Source organism: Phyllobates terribilis, unplaced genomic scaffold (genome assembly GCF_046119375.1).
Source record: "Phyllobates terribilis strain yellow unplaced genomic scaffold, ASM4611937v1 Scaffold_644__1_contigs__length_891845, whole genome shotgun sequence".
Taxonomy (NCBI): domain Eukaryota; kingdom Metazoa; phylum Chordata; class Amphibia; order Anura; family Dendrobatidae; genus Phyllobates; species Phyllobates terribilis.
In genome coordinates, this window is record NW_027363404.1 from 460,653 (window position 1) to 483,049 (window position 22,397).

General features: G+C 46.2%; 1 pseudogene; it reads left to right on the top strand.

The window, feature by feature from the left end:
* LOC141234832 (translation factor GUF1, mitochondrial-like) overlaps positions 1 to 22,397 on the top strand; it is an 83,496-nt pseudogene that overhangs the window by 42,330 nt on the left and 18,769 nt on the right.

Genomic DNA, 22,397 nt, shown 5'->3' on the forward strand with positions numbered 1-22,397 from the left:
TGTACGGAAAGTCTGCAGGAAGTAAGCGGAGACCAGTGCGGACTACCGGAGCAATAGTGATGGAGCCATGGGGGGAACAAAGAGGAGAGAATAGGGATTTTGAATTGAACACCTTTCCTGCTGTTTCCTGACTTTTTGGAAAACCATTTTAAGCTATGTGCACACGGCGTCTCTTAGATTTCGGCACCGCCACATAGATTTCCCAGACAAAAACGCTTCAGGAAGACCGCGACGGTCGTTTTCCTGAGGTGTCTTTTCCAGCGGCTTTGCAGCTTTTTCACTTTATACTGGTAACTATAGAGAGCAGGCGGCTTCCTAGCGAAAGACGCTCAAAGAATGAACCTGTTCCTTATTTTAACCACTTCAGTTTCCGAATCCTAAAGTGGTTAAAAGACATAAGACAGAAGATGTGCACAGCAATGTTGCTTTGACATTGCTGTGCATTATGTTCATATTATGGGGTGCTTTATCTGGCAGATTCTAGGCTGAAAAAGACGCCATGTGCACACACCCTTGGGGTAAGTTCACACACAGTATTTTGATGTGGATTTTTTTATGTGCATTTATTGAGTGGCCATACCCACTCCCAGTTGAGTTCTGACCACTTTTCAAAAACTTGGCAAAGTGGTCCTAGACGGGCGAAAAAACACACAAAATTTTAAGCAATTTTACACTAGAAAACAAACGTAAACTGCTGGATGAATCGGCCCCTTCTTTTTCTGAAGCAGTCAAAAAACTCAGTGTGAACATCCCCTAAATGTGGTTTTTGGAGCAGAATCCACTTCAGAATATTGTGGGAACATACCCTACTGGTTTCTTTTAGCTTTCTGTTCCAGGAGTGTTTCCAGTTGACCAATCCGAATACAGCAATTTGAAGAGTGCGCTGGAAAAGCTGACCTTGGACGATTCAAGTGGGTCTGTTAGTTGGGACAGCAGTGCAGCTCTGGGTGCTGGCTGGAGGTGCGTCTACTACTGCCATTATCTGACTTATTTTATATCACTATATATTTTATTTCAGTCATTTCCTATACTTATGATGAAAATATACCATGCGGGCATTAATGTGTCCTACAGTGATCATAAGAGCACAGTTATCACCTACTGGCCGATTAATTGAGCATTAGATAGACATTTCAATAACTTTAATTTCTGAAAAGGGGTCATTTGTGAAAGGTAATTATTGATTTAGTGTGTAAGGCTGAAAAAAACCATCTTCAGCTCAGAAAATTCTTCTGTAACAATGATCAGGAGGAAAGCAAAAAAACGTTACAAGGTAAAGGCCAATTTTTGGCAGAACAAACCACTGGCTCAACAATTCATCTTGGTAATGTGTTAACCACTTGTATATTATACTCACGAATGGTATCTAGTCCCCTAGTGAATTCAGCATTGTATCACGCAGAGAGTTGCACAGTCTCACGCTCTTACAGTAAAGAATCCTGGTCTTGGCCCTTTTGTTATAGATACGGTACTGAATATATTACACTAGGTCACTCCTTAGCATTTCTTTTTAACTAATAATTTAATAATAATTAATAATTTTAACTAATAATTAATTGTATTACTCTTTCCTTGTATTGCAGTCCACCTATTCCATCTTTACTTTAATTTCCCACCTTGTACTTGCTAGACTTCGGCTTTGTCTTTCTTGCACACTGGTGGCCAAATCTGTGCACCATGTTCCATATGGAGTCTGACTAGTGAAAATGTATTTTTCATTGTTAAATCACATTTGTCACTTCTCGGCCCAAACCTCCAGCTTATCCAGATATGTTTGTGACATATTATCCTGCAATTCCATAGGTAGGATTGTCATCAGTACAGTATTGTGTAGATCTGAATCCTCATATCCTCATCAATACACATGTACATGTACACATGAGCCTGCTGGACTTCCCATAGAGAAGTCAGAAATGGTTTATTATCACCTCTGCCTTCCTGATTGTTTCCTAAACAAGTGCTATAGTTTAGGAAGCTATGACGGTGATCATGTGAGTACCGGTTGCTGGCAGCATGCGTTGCTTGGTTAGCCCCAGATTGACTCAGCAGTTTGCAGGAAGTTGAATTTTGTCATGTTTTATTACTGAATTCCCCTGTAACTGGGCCTGGCATATAAGCCCCAGTTACAGGGGAATTCAGTAATGACAAAATGAAGACAAAAGTTATTTGGATGACTGAACCAGAGACATTTTTAGAGATCTTAAAATCCCATGTACGAAAAAGAAAAATTATGCCTGGTGATGATCAGAAATGATCTGGTCTTGAACTGGTTTGTAGTCCATTCTACGACCTGCCTTGTGTATAGTAGGCAGTGCAAATAGCCTGGTGTTTCTCTGTTATGATGGACACCGCGTTACTGGTATTTTCCAGACCAATTTCTATTAGAGTGGTGGATCCCTATCGAGCACTAAGTAGTTTCCCATTTTATTAACACTTTTGGTATATTTGCCTCTCTATATAAATTATAACTAACGTTCATGTCCTGCACAGGTTGGGCTTCCTGGGGCTTTTACACATGGAGGTGTTTAACCAGAGACTGGAACAGGAATACAATGCATCTGTCATAATGACGTCCCCTACAGTCCCATACAAGGCTGTGCTGTCCTCTCCAAAGCTGATTAAGGTACTTTCTGTCTATGGCTTCCATGATGCAGTAATGCCTTATACATGGATCTGGTGGATCATAGGCTGCAAAACGTAACCACTCTGCGCTGTATTGTGGGCCACTCTGATTTGTTGTGCCATACGCCAAAACTAACTATCAGGGTGTTTCATTACTTCTGGGGGAAACAAAATCAGTAAAATTGGACTTTGATGTTGAGATGTTGACATTTTTTGTTCAGTATTTGCAGTTAAAGTGGTTTTCTGCTACTGTAACATTAATGACCTAATCCCAGCACTGGTTATCAATGTCAGATCGGTGGAAGTCCCAACAACTGGCATCACCAACAATCTGCTGTGTGCAGCGGTGGCCAGATGGATCCACACCGCTCCAGCACGCTGGTCACTAGTCACTGCCGGGTTCTGCAGATCGGCTCCAATTGTATGATCCCATCTAATTTTCCACATTATTCCTTTAGGAATATGGAGAATCGGAGATTACTATTGTAAATCCATCTGAATTTCCTGACAAATCTGTAGTAAAGGAATATCTTGAAGCTATGATTTTGGGTACAATTATTTCACCAGATGACTATCTTGGAAAGATCATGTCACTGTGTCAGGTCAGTGACCATTGGATCACAAAGATTTGAGGTGATATTATTGGGAAATTATATCATAAACATTAATTTTGCAAACACATTATATGTGTTATCTTAAACTCTCCATATGTTAAAGGGGTTGTCCAAGACTTAGATATTGATGACTTAACCTTTGGATGGGTGGAGGTCCGCAGCAGCTCCCCCGGCAGCTGGGTGTGCACAGTATACGGAGGTGGAACACCTAAGCTCTGTACATTGTGTAGAGACCGTTATCAGGTTCTGCAGCTCTGCTCTTATTTACTTCAATGGGAGCTGAGCTGTAGTACCTGAGAATGTCCACTACGTGGTGTCCTGACTCCATACACTGTTCACTTTTGGGTGCCATGTGAGCTGCAAACAATGGATCAGTGGGGTGCCGAGTGTAAGAAGCCCCCTGATCTATCAAAGTCCTAGATAACCCCGTATTATACAAGGACGGCAGATTATAGGAAATGTCACCCTATTTTGGAGTAGATGTAGCAAAACTAATGTAGGAGCCAAGTGGAGCAGAGACACGTAGCAGGCAATTTGGTTTCTGACACCCTCCATTATATCAGGTTTCCACTCCCTTTTAATGTAGCGGTCAGTGGCGTACCGCCAATGGCGGCAGACCACGCGACTGCTATGGGGCCCGTGAGCCGGGGGGGCCCCATAGCAGTCCAGGGGTGGACATACCACCGCCAGTGCAGCTGCACCGGGTCCCCACCATGCAGCTGCACCAAGGGGCCCGCAAGGTCCTGCTGCTCCCTGCACGTGGCAGTCAGTGAGCGATCCTTGCAGCTCCGCTGCTGTCAGGAGGAGAATAGCAGCGGAGCTGGAGGGTTCATCCTCTGCTTCCTCCCTGACCCAGGTGCATGCAGCTTGATGACGTCATCATGCAGCGCGCCTAGGTCAGGAAGAAAGCTGCCGGCAACCAGGAGGATGCTGGAGGGGAGCGAGCTGAAGTAAGTTGTTTTTTTTTTCGTTTTTTTTTACTGAAATGCTGGGGAGGGGAGGTGGGGGAGAGCAATGATGGGATGGTGGGGCTGGGGAGAGCAATAATGGGGCTGATGGGGCTGGGGAGAGGAATGATGGGGCTGGGAAGAGCAATAATGGGGCTGATGGGACTGGGGAGAGGAATGATGGGGCTGGGGAGAGAAATATTGGGGCTGGGGAGAGGGCTGATGGGGCTGGGGAGAGCAATAATGGGGCTGATGGGGCTGGGGAGAGGAATGATGGGGCTGGGGAGAGGAATAATGGGACTGATGGGGCTGGGAAGAGCAATAATGGGACTGGGGAGAGGAATAATGGGGTTGATGGGGCTGGGGAGAGGAATAATGGTATGGTGGGGCTAGGGAGAGCAATGATGGGGCTGGGGAGAGGAATGATGGGGTTGGGGAGAGCAATGATGGGGATGGTAGGGCTGGGGAGAGCAATTATGGGATGGTGGGGCTGGGGTGAGCAATAATGGGGCTGATGGGGCTGGGGAGAGGAATAATGGAGTTGTTGGGGCTGGGGAGAGGAATGATGGGATGATGAGGCTGGGGAGAGCAATGATGGGGCTGGGGAGAGCAATGATGGGGCTGGGGAGAACAATGATGGGGCTGGGGAGAGCAATAATGGGCCTGGGGAGAGCAATAATGGGGCTGGGGAGAGGAATGATGGGGCTGGGGAGAGGAATGATGGGGCTGGGGAGAGCAATAAGGGGGCTGATGGGGCCAGGGAGAGGAATGATGGGGCTGATAGGTTTGAGAAGAGGAATGATGGGGCCGGGAAGAGCAATAATGGCGCTGATGGGGCTGGGAAGAGGAATAATGGGATGGTGGGGCTGGGGACAGCAATATTGGGGCTGATGGGGCTGGAGAGAGCAATGATAGGGCTGGGGAGAGCAATGATGGGGCTGATGGGGCTGGGGAGAGGAATAATGGCGTTGATGGGGCTGGGGAGAGGAATGATGGGATGATGGAGCTGGGGAGAGCAATAATGGGGCTGATGGGGCTGGGGAGAGGAATAATGGGGCTGGGGAGAGCAATAATAGGGCTGATGTGGCCGGGGAGAGGAATGATGGGGCTGATATGGCCGGGAAGAGGAATGATGGGGCGGATGGGGTTGGGGAGAGCAATAAAGGGGCTGATGGGGCTGGGGAGAGCAATAATGGGGCTGATGGGGCTGGGAAGAGCAATAATGGGGCTGATGGGGCTGGGGAGAGCAATGATGGGGCTGATGGGGCTTGGGAGAGCAATGATGGGACTGGGGAGAAGAATTATGGGGCTGATGGGTCTGGGAAGAGCAATAATGGGGCTGATGGGGCTAGGAAGAGGAATGATGGGGCTGGGAAGACCAATAATGAGGCTGATGGGGCTGGGGAGAGCAATGATGGGGCTGGGGAGAGGAATGATGGGGCTGGGGAGAGGAATGATGGGGCTGGGAAGAGCAATAATGGGGCTGATAGGGCTGGGGAGAGCAATGATGGGGATGGTGTGGAAGGGGAGAGCAATGACGGGGGTTCTGGGAGAGAGCAATGACGGGGGTGCTGGGAGAGAGCAATGATGGGGTGGTGGGAGAGAGCAATGATGGGGGTGCTGGGAGAGAGCAATGATGGGGGTGGTGGGAGAGAGCAATGATGGGGGTGCTGGGAGAAAGCAATGATGGGCGTGCTGGGAGAGAGCAATGATGGGGTGGGGAGAGAGCAATGATGGGGGCCTGGGAGAGAGCAATGATGGGGGGCTGGGAGAGAGCAATGATGTGGGTGCTGGGACAGAGTAATGATGGGGGTGCTGAGAGGAAATGATGGGGGTGCTGGGAGAGAGCAATGATGGGGGTGCTGGGAGAGAGCAACGATGAGGGTGCTGGGACAGAGCAACGATGGGGGTGCTGGGACAGAGCAATGATGGGGTGCTGGGAGAGAGCAATGTCAGGGGTGCTGGGAGAGAGCAATGATGGGGGTTCTGGGACAGAGCAATGATGGGGGTGCTGGGAGAGAGCAACGATGAGGGTGCTGGGACAGAGCAATGACGCGGGTGCTGGGACAGAGCAATGACAGGGGTGCTGGGAGAGAGTAATGATGGGGGTGCTGCGAGAGAGCAATGATGGAGGTGGTGGGAGAGAGCAATGATGGGGGTGCTGGGAGAGAGCAATTATGGGGGTTTCACTTTGCTTGTACTGTGAAGCCTTGTATGTTTTCTGTGTGCACATAGCCTTACAGTTAATTGGGGAGAGTCACAGAGACTGAAAAATTTATATTATTGGCTGGTGAAGATTATAGTTAATGGGGGGCACAGTGCTGCTTATCACTTAATATTTTGATTACTAAGTGGCTAATAGTATATTAATGGGGGGGGTACATATCTGTATTCAGGGGCGCAGAGCAGGGGAGACACATGTATGCATACAATATGTGACCTTGTTATTTTCTAGGCTGGAGATCATCGTGACAAGATGAGTCGTGGCTGGGGGATGTCGACATGAAGGTCTGACCAGATGGAGAAGAAGCAGCAGAAACCGACTCTGATCAGATGAGACGTCAGCGGTAAGTGCCTGGATGTAAATATTATTCTGTATCTGCACTGTGTGACTTGGAGTGATAATGTTCTCTGTAAAATCCCTTAGGCTGCATTCTCACATTTGTGTGAAATGCCTGTGTGCTGCCAGATTTTTTATCGGCTGGTCCACGGACTCGTACAGTTTTATAGATCCATTCACACATCCATGAAAATCATGGATCTGAGAATGAGATCTGTGAGGGTCAGAGAATGTCCTGTTCTGATCCGATTTTGAGGATTAGAATAGGACATGCTCAATGCGTCGGTAAAACAGGGCAGCACACCGACACTGCACACTGATACAGGAATGTAGTCTTATTATGTATAGCACAGTCCCTTAGTATATAGTGTATTCACTTATTATGTATAGCGCCATCCTTAGTTATATAGTTTCCCCTTTTATTATGTATAACACCCTCCCTTATTATGTACCATCCTCTCTAGCGGCTCACAGTTGGGGGATAATACTGTGTTGGGTTCAGCATAATTTACCCTGGGAGTTGAGGTGGGGTACAGTAGGGTCATTATACTGTGCATGTGGAGGAATTCACCATGGGGGTTTCATACTGTGTTTGGGGGGCCCTTTTATTGGCACCACACTTTATGGGGCAATGAAAGAGAGATCTAGGACTTCAGCTGGAGGAAAATCACTATGTAAAGGATGGAAAGTTGTGAGATCTGATCTTTGGTGACCCCGACAATTATTTAAATTTTTTTTTTGGGGGGGGGGCCCAATTAGAGCTTCTGCTATGGGGCCCCATGATTCCTATGTACCCCCTTGGTAGTGGTAATGTATGTAGAAATAACGAAGACCGGATATACCAATTATAAGTCATTGGGACCCACAAGGATTCATTTTGTTTCATTTAGAAGACTGATCTCTTGGTTTATGGCTCCATGAGGAATGGCAGTCGTGATGCCAATGTGAACTACGTTCCAATAAAGCCAATTGCTTGTTTCCGCAGACCCGGTGAGCAGAGCAGAAGAGCTTTCTTTACATAGACGAACACCAGATCATGATGAAATATTTGTTCCCATTGAAGGAAGTTGTGGTTGATTTTTATGACAACTTAAAATCCTTATCTTCAGGATATGCAAGGCGAGACCTACAAAACCATGCAAAGCCTTCACCCCTTCCGCCCGGCCTTTGCTGTTCCCAAAACAAGATATATCTATATAGTCGAAAGATGGTACGATTGTTCTACATTTTCTTCTTACTCAACTCCAACTCCAAGAGACTGACAGTCTATTTGGTCAAGTTTGAGGCACATTATCACAAAAAGATCAGAATGCCCCATAAGGTAATCTCCTAGGGCCTCCTCTAGTGGTCTCGGACTCTTCGAGGAATAAGGGGCTTATGAGGTTTACCTTCTCCAGCAGCAATAAATGAGAGTACATAAAACCGTACACCATAGCAGGGTGTACATAATCGGGAAAGGAGAGCAAGAAACCAAATCCGTTCCAAGGTCTCAATCTTGACAGCGTTTAGCAACCTAAACCTTGTGAATCTCAGTGGTGCTAGGCCAGGAGTATCGAGCCAAGAAGCCCATAGGTCTTCACGTTTTTGCAGAGAGCCTGGAAGCTTTTGTTGATACGGAGATCACATGCACTGTGTTCATCATAAAATATTAAACTTTACAATTTACAAGATATAAAAGGAAATTGTATTTTCTACCAGCTTTACATAACTCAATAGAACAGGAGATTGTTAAAAAACAAAGCAAAACACCTTGTAATATATCTGATCAGAGAAATCTGCTTACTTATCCACTCCCCCTACCTCCTGAACTTGTCATAAAAAAAAAAATAACTCAAATCTAACTTGCTGAGAGAAGACGGACAGCAGGCTCACTGTGGTGTCGTGACGCTGCCCGTTATACTCTATGGAGAGTGGAAGGAGGAGTGAGACACAGACTGAGGAAAATGAGGACTGAGCTTCCTCTTAAGTGTTTTACCTTACATAAGAGCTGGATGCACAGCTACACAGCTCCGTACTGCTGTATAATGTTCTTCTGTCAACTTCCCCATTGCCCTGTATTTTATAAGCCCTTGAGGGCGGGGTCCTCTTCTCTGTACCAGTCTACTTGTTATATGTATATAACCCTGTTCACAAGTCCAGCACCCACAAATTAATGGTGCTTTAAAAAGAAATAATAATAATGTCCTCCATGCCTTTGCTTTGTCATCTATGTGCTAACTAGTGTTGAGCCACCCCCGTAGTGTTCGAGTTCGGTTCGGTTCGTCGAACACCCGTATGTTCGACGAACTGTTCATCGAACTGTTCGACGAACACCTTCGAACACCGTTAAAACCAATGGCAGGCAAACAAAAACACATAGCAACACATAGAAAACACATAGAAAACACTTCAAAGGTGTCCAAAAGCTGACAAACTGTTCAGAAGACACAACTAACACATGGAAAAGTGACAAGTACATATAGTCATGCGAAAAGAAAAGAGGTGGAGGAGTAAAAGGAGGGGAGACACAGATATAGGCATGTCATGCCCTTCTAAAACCAAAAAAGTGCGAAGCCGACATGGCCAGTCCGTTCCTGCCTGTGCGACCTCCGTGTCGCCGTGTTTGTGCCAGAGCTGCGTTGGACCCTGACGGCCAGCCCCCCTCTCCCAATACTGGTGCCTGTCCGCTGGTGGGTTGAGCGAGCCCCCCTGCGGTGGAGGCAGGTCTAAGCTTTTTCATTTAAATTGTCTCTCTAATTTGAATGAGTACACTTTAAATCCTTTTACAAGGATCTATTGGAGGGCAAGTCTGATGCCAGCAGCTGCTGGAATTCCAGCTCCAATAGCGTCCACTAAAGCTTCTGCAGTTAAAAAGCTTTTATAAGGATCGAGCTTGGCGGTCCACCGCAAGGCATCCTACCGTCAGTCCCAGCCCCTGTGCCTTGGGGTGCCTCCCGATGCTCTTCACTGAGTATCCTGGGGGCCCGAAGCATTTCCTTTGAAAAAATTAAGTGTCCAAACTACAGGTAGTGTAGCTTGCTTAACAGCTGGGATAATCCGCTGACTAGCAGACACTGCTACTAGGCACAAAGTATTTCCTGGGCTAGATGCAGTTAAAAATTTGTAATTAGATACTCTCGTTGGATGCTGAGAAAGCATTCCATAGAGTCTTCTGGCACGCCATATATTATTCTCTTAAAAAGCTTGGGGTAGGGGTCTAGGGGACCTTTTTATAGCCAAAATCACAGCCCTGTATCGCAATACATCACCTAGGCTGAAGATAAATGGAACTGTAGCACCCCGAGGGCTCGGTTGCTACAGAGGTATTGCACCTCACCCAGAGGTGTGATATCTCACTCTCAGGTAAGGATGGAGTGTGGATCAGGACCCCGACACCTGCATGCATTACACCACATTGCCGTGGGGCAGGGCGACCAATATGCCCCTGAGATGGGCACGACAGTCCCTGTCCCTGGCTGGAGTGGGGGGAGGGAACACCGAGGAAGGGGAACCCTGTAGTGCAGGAGCAGGGAGTAAGCAGTTCCTGGGTGCATTGAGAAGGGAGTATAAAAGGTGGGCACCATCTTAGTTCAGTGCAGAGAAGTCTGAGCAGAAGTGACAGGGAGCAGGGGCTCTGCATGAGCTCTGCTCCGGAGGCTGGCCTAGTAACAGAGGCCCAGGCCTGGAAGAGGGAGAAGGAAGGAAGAGGAGCGGAGAAAGCTCCAGGAACGAGGAACGAGGGGATCCCAGGGGTGCGGACTGGCGAGTCGCCACCGCACGCCCGAATCCACCTGCGTGGAGGGGTCAGGCCAAAGGGGGAGACCGGTCCCAGAAAGTAGTGGAGGCGGGAAACGACCCTCAGCTAGAAACTGGAGGCTGTGACATTTTATGTGGCGCAACCCCTCGCTACACCCGCTAGGAAGGCACCACATAGGGTCAGGGAAACTGGCGCCAATTTTACCAAGAGGAAGCCCAAGGCAGCCGGACAGAAGCGTGGTCACTGGTGGGGTAAGAAAGGCCAGAGAAAGCACACACAAAGGGGGTCCTGTGAAGCGCTCCAAAGTTATCTGGGAGTTGGCCGAGCCCCTCACTTGGTGAGCACAGTACGACGTGGGCAGCCGTTACCTGCAGATGTGGTCTGGATAATAAAAACTGTGAGTAAAGGCCCTGGACTGCATCACTGACTCTGTGTCGTTACTGCTGCTGCCCTGCACCATCACCCCCATCCTCCGCATACACTGCCCTGAGGCTATACTCCTCCCGTGGGGAGTTATACTATGCTCTGCTGCACCCACAACACCAGCCTCAGCGGTCTGCCCTGCAGCGGCGATTCACTCTGACCGCAATCCACGGGTGGCGTAGTCGGACATTTAAACATCAAGACCACATAAATAGTTCCGCCACTGGTTTGACCGCCCTGAGCAACGGAACCGGGTCGCAGCCACGGAGACTACAACCCCCAGCATCCACCAAAAAGGGTCCGGCTCCGGGTGTCCCAAGGCCCAGGGGGCGCGTCAGAACATTTTCATCACCTTTCATAATCACCAATGGGACAAGGCAGGGATGTCCTCTGTCCCCTCTCTTATACATCCTAGTGACGGAGCACCTGCTCTCATCAATTCGCCATAACCCCAATATTAGGTGGATTGAGGTGGGAGGCACCGAGTACAAGTGCTCTGCATTTGCTGATGATGTTCTAGTATATATCACTCAATCACATATATCCATCCCTGCTGTTATGGCTGAAATAGATCACTTTGTTACATGGTCAAATTTTAAAATCAATGCAGCGAAGTCTGAGGCCCTCGATCCCTCCCCAAATCCATACAGGATTCCATCCAGTCCAACTTTCCCTTTGCCTGGCCCTCACAGGGTATCAAATACTTAGGAATTCGTATTCATAGAGACCTCTACCGTCTATGTTATCTTAATTTTGGGCCCTTTATTGAACAACTCCATACAGACCATGGTTGGCAAGTTAGAACTGTAAGATTCACTACATGAACCACTGGTGTTTTGTGGAAAAGCACATGAACACTGTGTTCCAAATTATTATGCAAAAAGTGTTTAGGAGTGATAAGGGAAGAATTTTTTTGTTTGTCAGTTAAACTTATTGATGGTGATGTGTGTCAGGGCTCTTTATATCACTGTAAGCAATTGCAGACACCTGTGCTAATTAGTTTGGCAGGTGTGTCCAATGAAAGGCAAGACTACTTAAGAAGGCTGTCCCACATTATTAAGCAGCCTACATTTTCTGCCAAAATGGGAAAGAAAAAGGATGTGTCGGCTGCTGAGAAGCAACAAATTGTGGAGTGTTTAGGTCAAGTACAAACAACATTGCCAAGACACTTCATCATGATCATCGCACAATCAAGAAGTATGTAGCTGATTTACAGTACACACGTGTGCGTGCTGATAAGGGAAAATTGAGGACTCTTTCCTACAGGCAATTACGTCAGGTTAAAAGAGCGGCGGCAAAAAAGCCTTGTCATAGCAGCAGACAAGTTTTTGAAGCTGCTGGTGCCTCCAACGTCCCCCGAACAACAAGATGCAGGGTCCTTCAGAGGTTTGCAGCTGTGCGTAAGCCACCCTGTCGACCTCCTCTATCCACTGTATACAAGCAGAAACGGCTCCAGTGGGCCAAACAATACATGAAGACTGACTTCAAAACTGTTTTGTTCACCGATGAGTGCCGTGCAACGCTCGATGGTCCAGATGGATGGAGTGGAGGATGGCTGATTGATGGACACCCCATGCAAACACGGCTACGGTGCCAACAAGGAGGAGGTGGAGTAATCTTTTGGGCTGGAATCATGGGGAGAGAGATTGTCGGCCCCTTAAGGATCCCTGAAGGGGTAAAGATGAACTCCATAATGTATGTGGAGTTTCTCAAACAGCACTTCCTGCCAAGGTTCAAGAAGAAGAACCGTGTGTTCCGCAGCAAGATCATTTTCATGCATGATAATGCACCGTCTCATGCTGCTCATAACACATCTGCATCTCTGACTGATATGGGCATAAAAGGGGACAAACTTATGGTGTGACCCCAATGCTCCCCTGACCTCAACCCCATTGAGAACCTTTGGAGCATCGTGAAAAGGAGTGTCTATGATGGCAGGAGGCAGTTCACATCTAAGCAACAGCTCTGGGAGGGTATTCTGTCCTCATGCAAAACAATTGAAGCCGAAACCATCCAAAACCTGACAAATTCAATGGAAGAGAGAGTTCAGAAGCTCCTTTCGAACAAGGGGTCCTATGTGCAAATGTAACATCACCTAGAATAAAGTTTTGAGTTGAAAACTGTTTGATTTCAGTTTCTAATAACCTGCTAATGCTTATAATTTCAAAAATGACCATTTTTTTGTTCTTTATTAAAATGAAAAGGTTGATCGAAGAGTGTGGGGGATCTAAGAGTGTGGCAACCCAGTAGTCAGGATTATTTCGAATTTTGACAATCTGAGGGTCATGTTGCAGGTAGTGCAGCAAGAAGGCACTCATGTGTCTTGCACATCTAGGAGCCCCAAAATTATTTTCCAGGCTAGATGCAGCTAAAAATTATTATTAATTTGAAAGCTGGTGGAGCTTAGTATAGATGGCCTAATAGAATCAGTACTGCAAACTGCTACAAGGCCCAAATTATTTTCCAGCCAAGATACAGATAAACATGGTTAGTAATTTTAAATCTGGTGGAGTTTAGTATAGATTGCCTAATAGAATCAGTACTGCACACTGCTACAAGGCCCAAATTATACTCCAGCCAAGATACAGATAAACATGATTAGTAATTTGAAAGCTTAAAACGGTTGGTGAGGTGATTTTAACAAATCATCAAGCTTTTACTCTCCCCAGGATGACACAGTGGTAGAAAAGTCGTTTTGGATCCATGATTTGTTCATCTTTATGAACGTGAGTCTGTCTACATTATCAGTGGAGAGCCGCGTGCGCTTATCTGTCAGCACACCACCAGCAGCGCTGAACATACGTTCAGACAGAACTCTGGCTGCGGGGCATGACAAGATCTCCAAGGCGTAAGTGGCGAGCTCCGGCCATTTATCCAGATTGAAAGCCCAAAAAGAGCAAGGGTCCAGTGACACAGTCATGGCTTCAATGTTTACTTGGAGATACTCCTGTACCATCGTCTCTAGGCGTTGACTATGTGTCAGACTTCTTGTCTCCTGTGGCCTTGCAAAGGATGGGCTAAAAAAGTGGTGAATTGATTCCGCAAAATTGATGTTACCAGCAGATACTGTGTTTCTGTTACGGTTTGAGTGCTGAACACTCGACGGTCTCATGGTTGGCAAGTTGGAACTGTGAGATTCACTACGTGCACCACTGGTGTTTTGTGGAAAAGCACATGTAAGATTCTGCAACAGTCTCTGCTGATACTCCTGCATGCGTGCATCCCTTTCTATGGCAGGAATAATTTCTGCAAATTTACTTTTGTACCGGGGATCTAACAGTGTGGCAACCCAGTAGTCAGGATTATTTCTAATTCTCACAATTCGAGGGTCATGTTGCAGGTAGTGCAGCAAGAAGGCACTCATGTGTCTTGCGCATCCAGGAGCACCAAGTCCCTGTTGTGTTGGTGGCGAGGTAACAATCATGCTTCCTTCCTCTGTCCTCTCCCCCCAACCTCGCACAACAGAAATGTGATCAAGGTCTCCCTCATCTGATGAGTCTTCCATCAGTTCATCCTCCACTTCTTCCTGGGCTCCTGCACCTTCCTCACTAGTTTGGCTGCTACCATGCGCCCTGGTAAAACCTTCTCCCCCACCCTCACATGCCTGCCGCCTTGGTGCTGCCGATCGTCTGGACCTTGCAGATGTTAGCCCTTCCACATACAACTCCTCCTCCTCTACTTCCTCCACCTCTTCTTGTGCCACCACCTGACTCTGAATTCTGTTTAACATGTGCTCCAGCATGTAAATCACCGGAATAGTCATGCTGATAATGGCATCGTCAGCACTAAACATCTTCGTCGCCATTTCAAAACTGTGCAGAAGGGTGCATAGGTCCCTGATCTGAGACCACTCCTCCAGCGTGATTTGCCCCACTTCTGGATCTCGTTGTCCCAGGCTATACGTCAGAACGTATTGCACCAGGGCTTGTCGGTGCTGTCACAGTCGCTGCAACATGTGCAGAGTTGAATTTCACCAGGTAGGCACATCGCATTTTAGCCGTTGAAGTGGCAGGCCCAACGACTTCTGTAGAGATGTAAGTCGCTGAGCTGCGGGATGCGAACGGCGGAAGTGAGCACACAGCGACCGTGCCCTCTGCAGAAGGCCATCTAGTCCGGGATAGTGGCCTAAAAATTGCTGGACAACCAGGTTCAACACGTGAGCCATACAAGGCACGTGTGTGACATTGCCCCGGTGAAGGGCCGCACCCAGGTTGCAGCATTGTCGCACACGGCCTTCCCTGGTTTCAGGTCCAGTGGAGACAACCATTTATGAAACTGGTTCTCCAGAGCTGACCACAACTCCTCAGCTGTGTGACTCACATTTCCCAGACATTTCAAAGTAAAAACCACCTGATGACGTTGAGCCCTGCTGCCAGCATAGTAAGGAGGTGTGCAGTATCACTTCTGCGCAGTTAGAAAGCTTGTGACATGACCAGACAGGCTTTGGTTGCAGGTGGAGGACCGAGAGGAGGTTGAGGAGGCAGAAGCAGTGGAGGAACTTTGAGATAAAGAGGATTGACGCACAACTCGTGGGGACGGCAAGACTTGGACAGCAGCCCCTTGTCCTGCTGTCACTATAGTTACCCAGTGCCCAGTCAGCAACATGTAACGCCCCTGTCCATGCCTACTCGTCCTAGTGTCTGTGGTGAAATGCACCCTGTCACACACAGAGTTTCTCAAAGAAGCGGTGATGTTGTGTGCGACATGCTGGTGGAGCTCAGGAACACCTTTCTTTGAGAAGTAGTGCCGACTGGGCATCTGGTACTGGGGCACTGCGACGGACATAAGGTCTCGAAAATCCTCTGTGTCCACAAGGCAGAAAGGCAGCATTTCTGTAGCCAAGAGCTTGCAGATGGTGAAATTCAACCTCTTAGCTTTCTCATGGCTAGGAGGAAATGGTCTTTTACTTGTCCACATCTGAGGGACCGAGGGCTGGCTGTTGTGCTTAGACGGGGTTGAAAAGGGTGTCCCCAGCAAACTACCGGTCTGTGAGGAAGATGCAGGCGGACATATTAGGTTGCCTTGATCCAAAGGTGGTGCTATCGATGTCGGACGGCGCTGAACACCAGCTGGTGTTTCCACCTCCATAGAAAATGATGACCTGCCAATCACGCTGGCTGTTGCGGGTAAAGAGGTAGAATCATAGAATCATAGAATCATAGAATGGTAGAGTTGGAAGGGACCTCCTGGGTCATCTGGTCCAACCCCCTGCTCAAAGCAGGATTCACTAAATCATCTCAGACAGATGTCTGTCCAGCCTCTGTTTGAAGGCGTCCATTGAAGGGGAACTCACCACCTCTCGTGGCAGCCTGTTCCACTCATTAATCACCCTAACTGTCAAAAAGTTTTTTCTAATATCTAATCTGTGTCTCCTCCCATTTAGTTTCATCCCATTGCTTCTAGTCTTTCCTTGTGCAAATGAGAATAAAGATGATCCTTCTACAATGTGACAGCCCTTGACATATTTGTAGACAGCTATTAAGTCTGGCAGGTCTGCGTCCCAAAACAGGTGTGACTGCTGTCCCCCCAGTCACAGAGGATGAAGAGGCCGCGGATGCACAAGATGTGGCAGACGGTGGTTGGCCCGGCCGGCTAGGCCGCATTTTAGCACAGTGAGCTTCCCACTGCAACTTATGCTTCATATCCATGTGCCGTTTCATGCATGAAGTACTCAAACTATGTATTTTTTGGCCTCTACTTAGCTTTTGCTGACAAATGTTACAGATAACACGAGTTGGGTCATCTTTATCGATCTGAAAAAATGCCCAGGCTATGTAAGGCTTAGCACCCATGCGACCTGAAGAGCCACCCCGACTTGTGGTCAGAGGCAGAGTTTTGTTTGAGGATGCAGTTGTTGACGTGCTTCCAGTACTACATCTCTGTCCAGGAAGGCGCAACCTGACCTTGTCGTCACTAGCATCCTCCTCCACCTCCTCTGCTGACCTCATCGACTGGCTGACTGTGGGTTGACAGTAAGTGGGATCTCCAACCTCGTCATCATCACCCTGTGTGTTATCACACCCGTCGTCCTCAGAGCCAACCTCTTCCTGCCCTGACAAAAAACTAAAGTTGTCGCTACAATCAGGTATTTGAGTCTCATCATCGTCTTCCTCATTGTCTCCACCAACAGGAGTTACAGTTTGGGAACTTGGGTCGACATTATGGTCAGAACCTTCTGCATCTGGTCCTGGATCCGACTCATAAAGATTCTGGGCATCAGTGCAGATCATTTCCTCGTCTGGATTCACAGAAGCTCTGGAGCCAACCTCTGATTCCCAGGCTATAGTATGAGTAAACAGCTCTGCAGACTCAACCATCTGTTCTACCCCATACTCAGATGGGCAGCTGGAGACTTGGGAGCTGTGAGGAAGCAAGTGCGATTGGGGTGACACCTCTGAGGACTGGAGTATTTGTGATGTTGAAGTTGAGGTGGAGGAGAGCCCACTTAAAGGAGCACTTGATATCCGTTGAAGCACCTGCTGTTTTTGTGCCTCATCTGGAATTTGTAGCGATTGGCGTGGCCGTAAGAAAGGGATCTTATCACATTGTCCGCTAAAAGAAGTAGACATCTTAGTTTGGCTGGAACATGGTCTTTCTTCTGCAGATGTTACTGTTGCTTTAACACCTACCCCACGGACACAACCTTTTTTTCCCTTCCCAACATGCCTATTCCCCTTTCCACCAGCAGCAGGCCTTTTTCCACTCATTTTGGTGGTTAACTAATTCACAACTCTGGAGTTGTTAGCACAAAAAACAATGGATGGGAACCGAGCAGAGCTGAGTGGCCAAACTGAGATATTAGCCCAAAAGTATTGGCTGGGTTAGATGTAGATAAAAATTATTTTGAATTTGCAACCTGGTGGAGGTTAGTATAGATGGACTAATAGAACAAGTCCCACACACTGCTACAAGCCGAAATATTTTTTCAGAGCTAGATGCAGATAAAAATTATATTGAATTTGCAACCTGGTGGCGGTTAGTATAGATGGACTAATAGAACAAGTCCCACACACTGCTACAAGTCGAACTATTTTTTCAGAGCTAGATGCAGAAAAAAATTATATTGAATTTGCAACCTGGTGGAGGTTAGTATAGATGGACTAATAGAACAAGTCCCACACACTGCTACAAGCCGAAATATTTTTTCAGAGCTAGATGCAGACAAAAATTATATTGAATTTGCAACCTGGTGGAGGTTAGTATAGATGGACTAATAGAACAAGTCCCACACACTGCTACAAGCCGAAATATTTTTTCAGAGCTAGATGCAGAAAAAAATTATATTGAATTTGCAACCTGGTGGAGGTTAGTATAGATGGACTAATAGAACAAGTCCCACACACTGCTACAAGCCGAAATATTTTTTCAGAGCTAGATGCAGATAAAAATGATATTGAATTTGCAACCTGGTGGAAGTTAGTATAGATGGACAAATAGAACAAGTCCCACACACTGCTACAAGCCGAAATATTTTTTCAGAGCTAGATGCAGAAAAAAATTATATTGAATTTGCAACCTGGTGGAGGTCAGTATAGCTGGACTAATAGAACAAGTCCCACACACTGCTACAAGCCGAAATATTTTTTCAGAGCTAGATGCAGATAAAAATTATATTGAATTTGCAACCTGGTGGAGGTTAGTATAGATGGACTAATAGAACAAGTCCCACACACTGCTACAAGCCGAAATATTTTTTCAGAGCTAGATGCAGAAAAAAATTATATTGAATTTGCAACCTGATGGAGGATAGTATAGATGGACTAATAGAACAAGTCCCACACACTGCTACAAGCCGAAATATTTTTTCAGAGCTAGATGCAGATAAAAATTATATTGAATTTGCAACCTGGTGGAGGTTAGTATAGATGGACTAATAGAATGATGCTATGCCCAAAAGGTTTTAGTTCACTAGGTGCAGTAATAAAATTCGTATTCTATACACAGGTGGTGTAGCTTGCAACACAGATAGACTACTCCACTGACTAACACACACTGCAAGAGGCCAAAAAGGATTTGCTTTGGTAGATTTAGCCAAATGCTGTGAAAAAAGCTTGCACAGCACTGGCACAGACCTGCCTGGCAAAAACTGATAGGAACTGATGTAACTTAGACCTGAAATGGACTGCAATTACAATTAGTCTTTACTCCCAACCTATCTATTTAAGAGCACAGACCTGCCTGATAAAAGTCATAGGAAATGATGTAACCTAGTCCTTAAAAGGACTGCAATCACAACTATTCCCTACTCCCAAGCTATCTGTAGATTTGTGCGAAAATTGGCTTGAAATTAACAAAGTATAGCGCACACAGCAACAGCGGTGCCGTCTAACACACAGCTGCAGCAGTGAGAAAATGGTGGCGACGGGGAAAATGGCTGGACATGTGACATACACTGCCAATGGCACATGCCATTGCTTGTGTGAAAAAAAGCACTTCGCTCCGTGTGTGCGCTGCTGATAGGCTGACAGATTGCACCTCCCCACTGTAAATGCGGGAAAGAGAAAAAAAATGGAGATCTTCATTATTTCTGCAGAGATCCATCCCCTGCCCCGCTGTACACTCAAACTGCGCATTAACATTAATTTTCAGCATTACTGAGAAAAAATCCAGTTATGATTTTGGTGCACGAACAGTTATCGAACATAGCCTCGAACAGCCGAATTTTTTTCAAATCGTTCGTGTTCGCCGAACAGTTCGATTCGAACACCGCTCATCTCTAGTGCTAACTAAGGAATAAAGAGCAAGAATCCCTCTGTAGCTGCCAGGAGTCTCCTCCCTCCAGCTCAGCATCTGTTGAAAATTAAGAGATAAAGCCTGCAGAGGGGAAAACTGGTGACTATCCAGAAAAACAAGTCCTATAATGGCCAGAAAGTGTTATACCTTACGCACAAACACAAGACTGGTTATTCGTAAACGTTACTTGAAAGTACAACTACAAAAAAAAAAAAAATTGAAGTTAAGTATTGCACCACCTGGTGTTCAAAGTGTGTTTCAATTTGCATGTCCATCTAATAAGCTGAATGCTAATGGACCTATGTCCCCCCATCCTGTCCTCTGCACAGTTATCCTCTGTTCACTGTGAAGGACCAATGGGAATAGCTTTCTGTGCACAGACACAGAGATCTGGCTGTGCGGAGACTGAGCATGTGTGTCCTCTAGCACTTAGCTCAGTAGACGGACCTGACGTTGCTGTACAAATTAAACAACAGGTGGCGCCATATTATGTAAATGTCAGAACTCCTTCCTGGATTGTTTTTTTTTTTTTTCACGTAAATGTCAAATATTGCTTAATTTTCATGATCTACACCATGGATGTAATGGCAGAACCATCCGATTTATATGTTAATATATCTGTTTGGGTCTACCTACTTTCCATGGACTTGATGTATTAGAACATCTGCAATTTTTGATTAGTGTAAGAACATTTCTAATGGACGAATACATATGTTATTATGATATATAGCTTTGACTATGAAGACGCGGGATACTAACCTGCTGATCTGGTGAAAATGAATATTTTATTGAATGGTTGGCCGGTGGAAGAACTAGTGACTATTGCACATAAGTAAGTGTTGTGGCCATGAAACCTAATGAATTATTTTAAGGGGAAAATGGAAGATTACATATGTAATAGTAAATTGTATGTAGCCCCTAGAGCTGGAATTTAAGGGAGGGGTGACTGGTTGGGGTCCCTAGAAAGGTTCTCCTTTGATTCGGAGGGCTGGTCTATTATTGGGTGACATGCCACTTTCTCCTGTCCTGAATGTTAAATCTGCCTATTTATGTGCTTCTTCCCCATGTTTGAGGGAAACTGGGTAATAACATCTATGGCAGGTTGATGGGTGCCTATATAGACTGGAAGCCACTATATAGAAATTATTGGTACTTGGTAGATGAGGACTTGTTAAAGGGCTTCTTTATACTCGTTATTGTAGAGGATATGTTCTTCGTTAGAGATGGGCTTTACAAAGGTGAATAAACCCCAATTAACAAGAAATTGAGTTACATGTGATTTTTAATGAGCTCACGCTTTAACTTAGGGAAAAGGCGTATGAAGTGGGTAAAGCAATGTGTGAACGGTTACGTGACTCCATACCAAGAGAGCTGTTTGAGATAGCAGTTCCATCGGTAGCAGGATAATTGCTCGAGAAACGTAAGTATTAATTACTACCTTTGTCTGGTGTGTCCAATGTAGTGAATAAAGGAGGATCTAGGCCAGGAAACCTGGATGTTCGTCTCCTTCCATTAAAATAAAGTAGAAAAGCATGGCATTCTTTAAAAAAAAAACGATCCGTGTTAAACTACCCTCATGTGGTTTTTCACACTATAATTTTCAGTGTTTTTTTATATTTATGCTATAAAATCCTATGCTACTGGAAAGTGAAAAGGGTATCCCAACAAGAGACGCAGTCTATAGATTTGTCATGTATGACACTTTATGGGATATTCCTATTAAAGGAAACCTGTCATGTCCTCCAAGTCTCCCAAACTGCTATTATCCTTCATTATGATGCAGGAATCAAAAGTTGATTGCTATGTGCAGTAAAAACATTTCTTACATCGCTGCTAGCAATAGGCAAATTGGCTGGGACTAGTCCGGGGGGGGTCTATTGGCTGGGACTAGTTCAGAGGGGGGGATCTATTGGCTGGGACTAGTCCAGAGGGGGGGGATCTATTGGCTGGGACTAGTCTGGAGGGGGGAGCTGCGGCATCTATTGTCTGGGACTAGTCCAGAGGGGGAAGTGGGGGTGCGCAATGTATTGGCCGCCAATACTAGTCCAGAGGGGGGTGGGCATCTATTGTCCGGGACTAGTTCGGAGGGGGGCGGCTTTATCTATTGGCCAGGACTAGTCCGGCCTCATGTGCTATAATCATGCCCCCTCTTTGTGACTGAAGAAGAGATCAATGTCCCTGTCATAGTTTTAGTGTAGGACGTCACTCACTTCCCAAAATTTCCTGCACCGAGGCTGTGATGGGAACAATAAGGAAACATCCGATTCTAGTCACCTGAGCGCTGCTGCCAATCACAGGCTTGAGCAGTTGGGTCCTCCAAACGGAGCAGGCAGCACAGACCTCAGAGCGAACTGCGTTGGATTTATTTTTTTAAATATATATTTTTTAAGAGCATCCATGTCTTAAAAGAAATTCTCAAATCTGCACAGATATTTTTCCTTTATAAACACAAATTCTGTACTGAACTTTATTGCAGATATTGATGGTGAATCCTCAATAATTACACCACATGTAAACTTATTGTAGTCTTACAATAGTGAGAGCATTAAAAGGTGTTGGAGCAAGTAACTGTTCTTCTTGTGCTTATTACCCTTAAGATCATTCAATACAGAATAGAATATTAAGTCTTTACAGCAGACGGCAACTTGGGGCCCATATTTCCAGGTCATAACCTAATTCATTGGGTTACACTGTAAGGCTGAGTTCACACGATGCGTTTTTCATGCGTTTCCGCGGCGTTTTTGCAGTTGCGTAAACGCTGC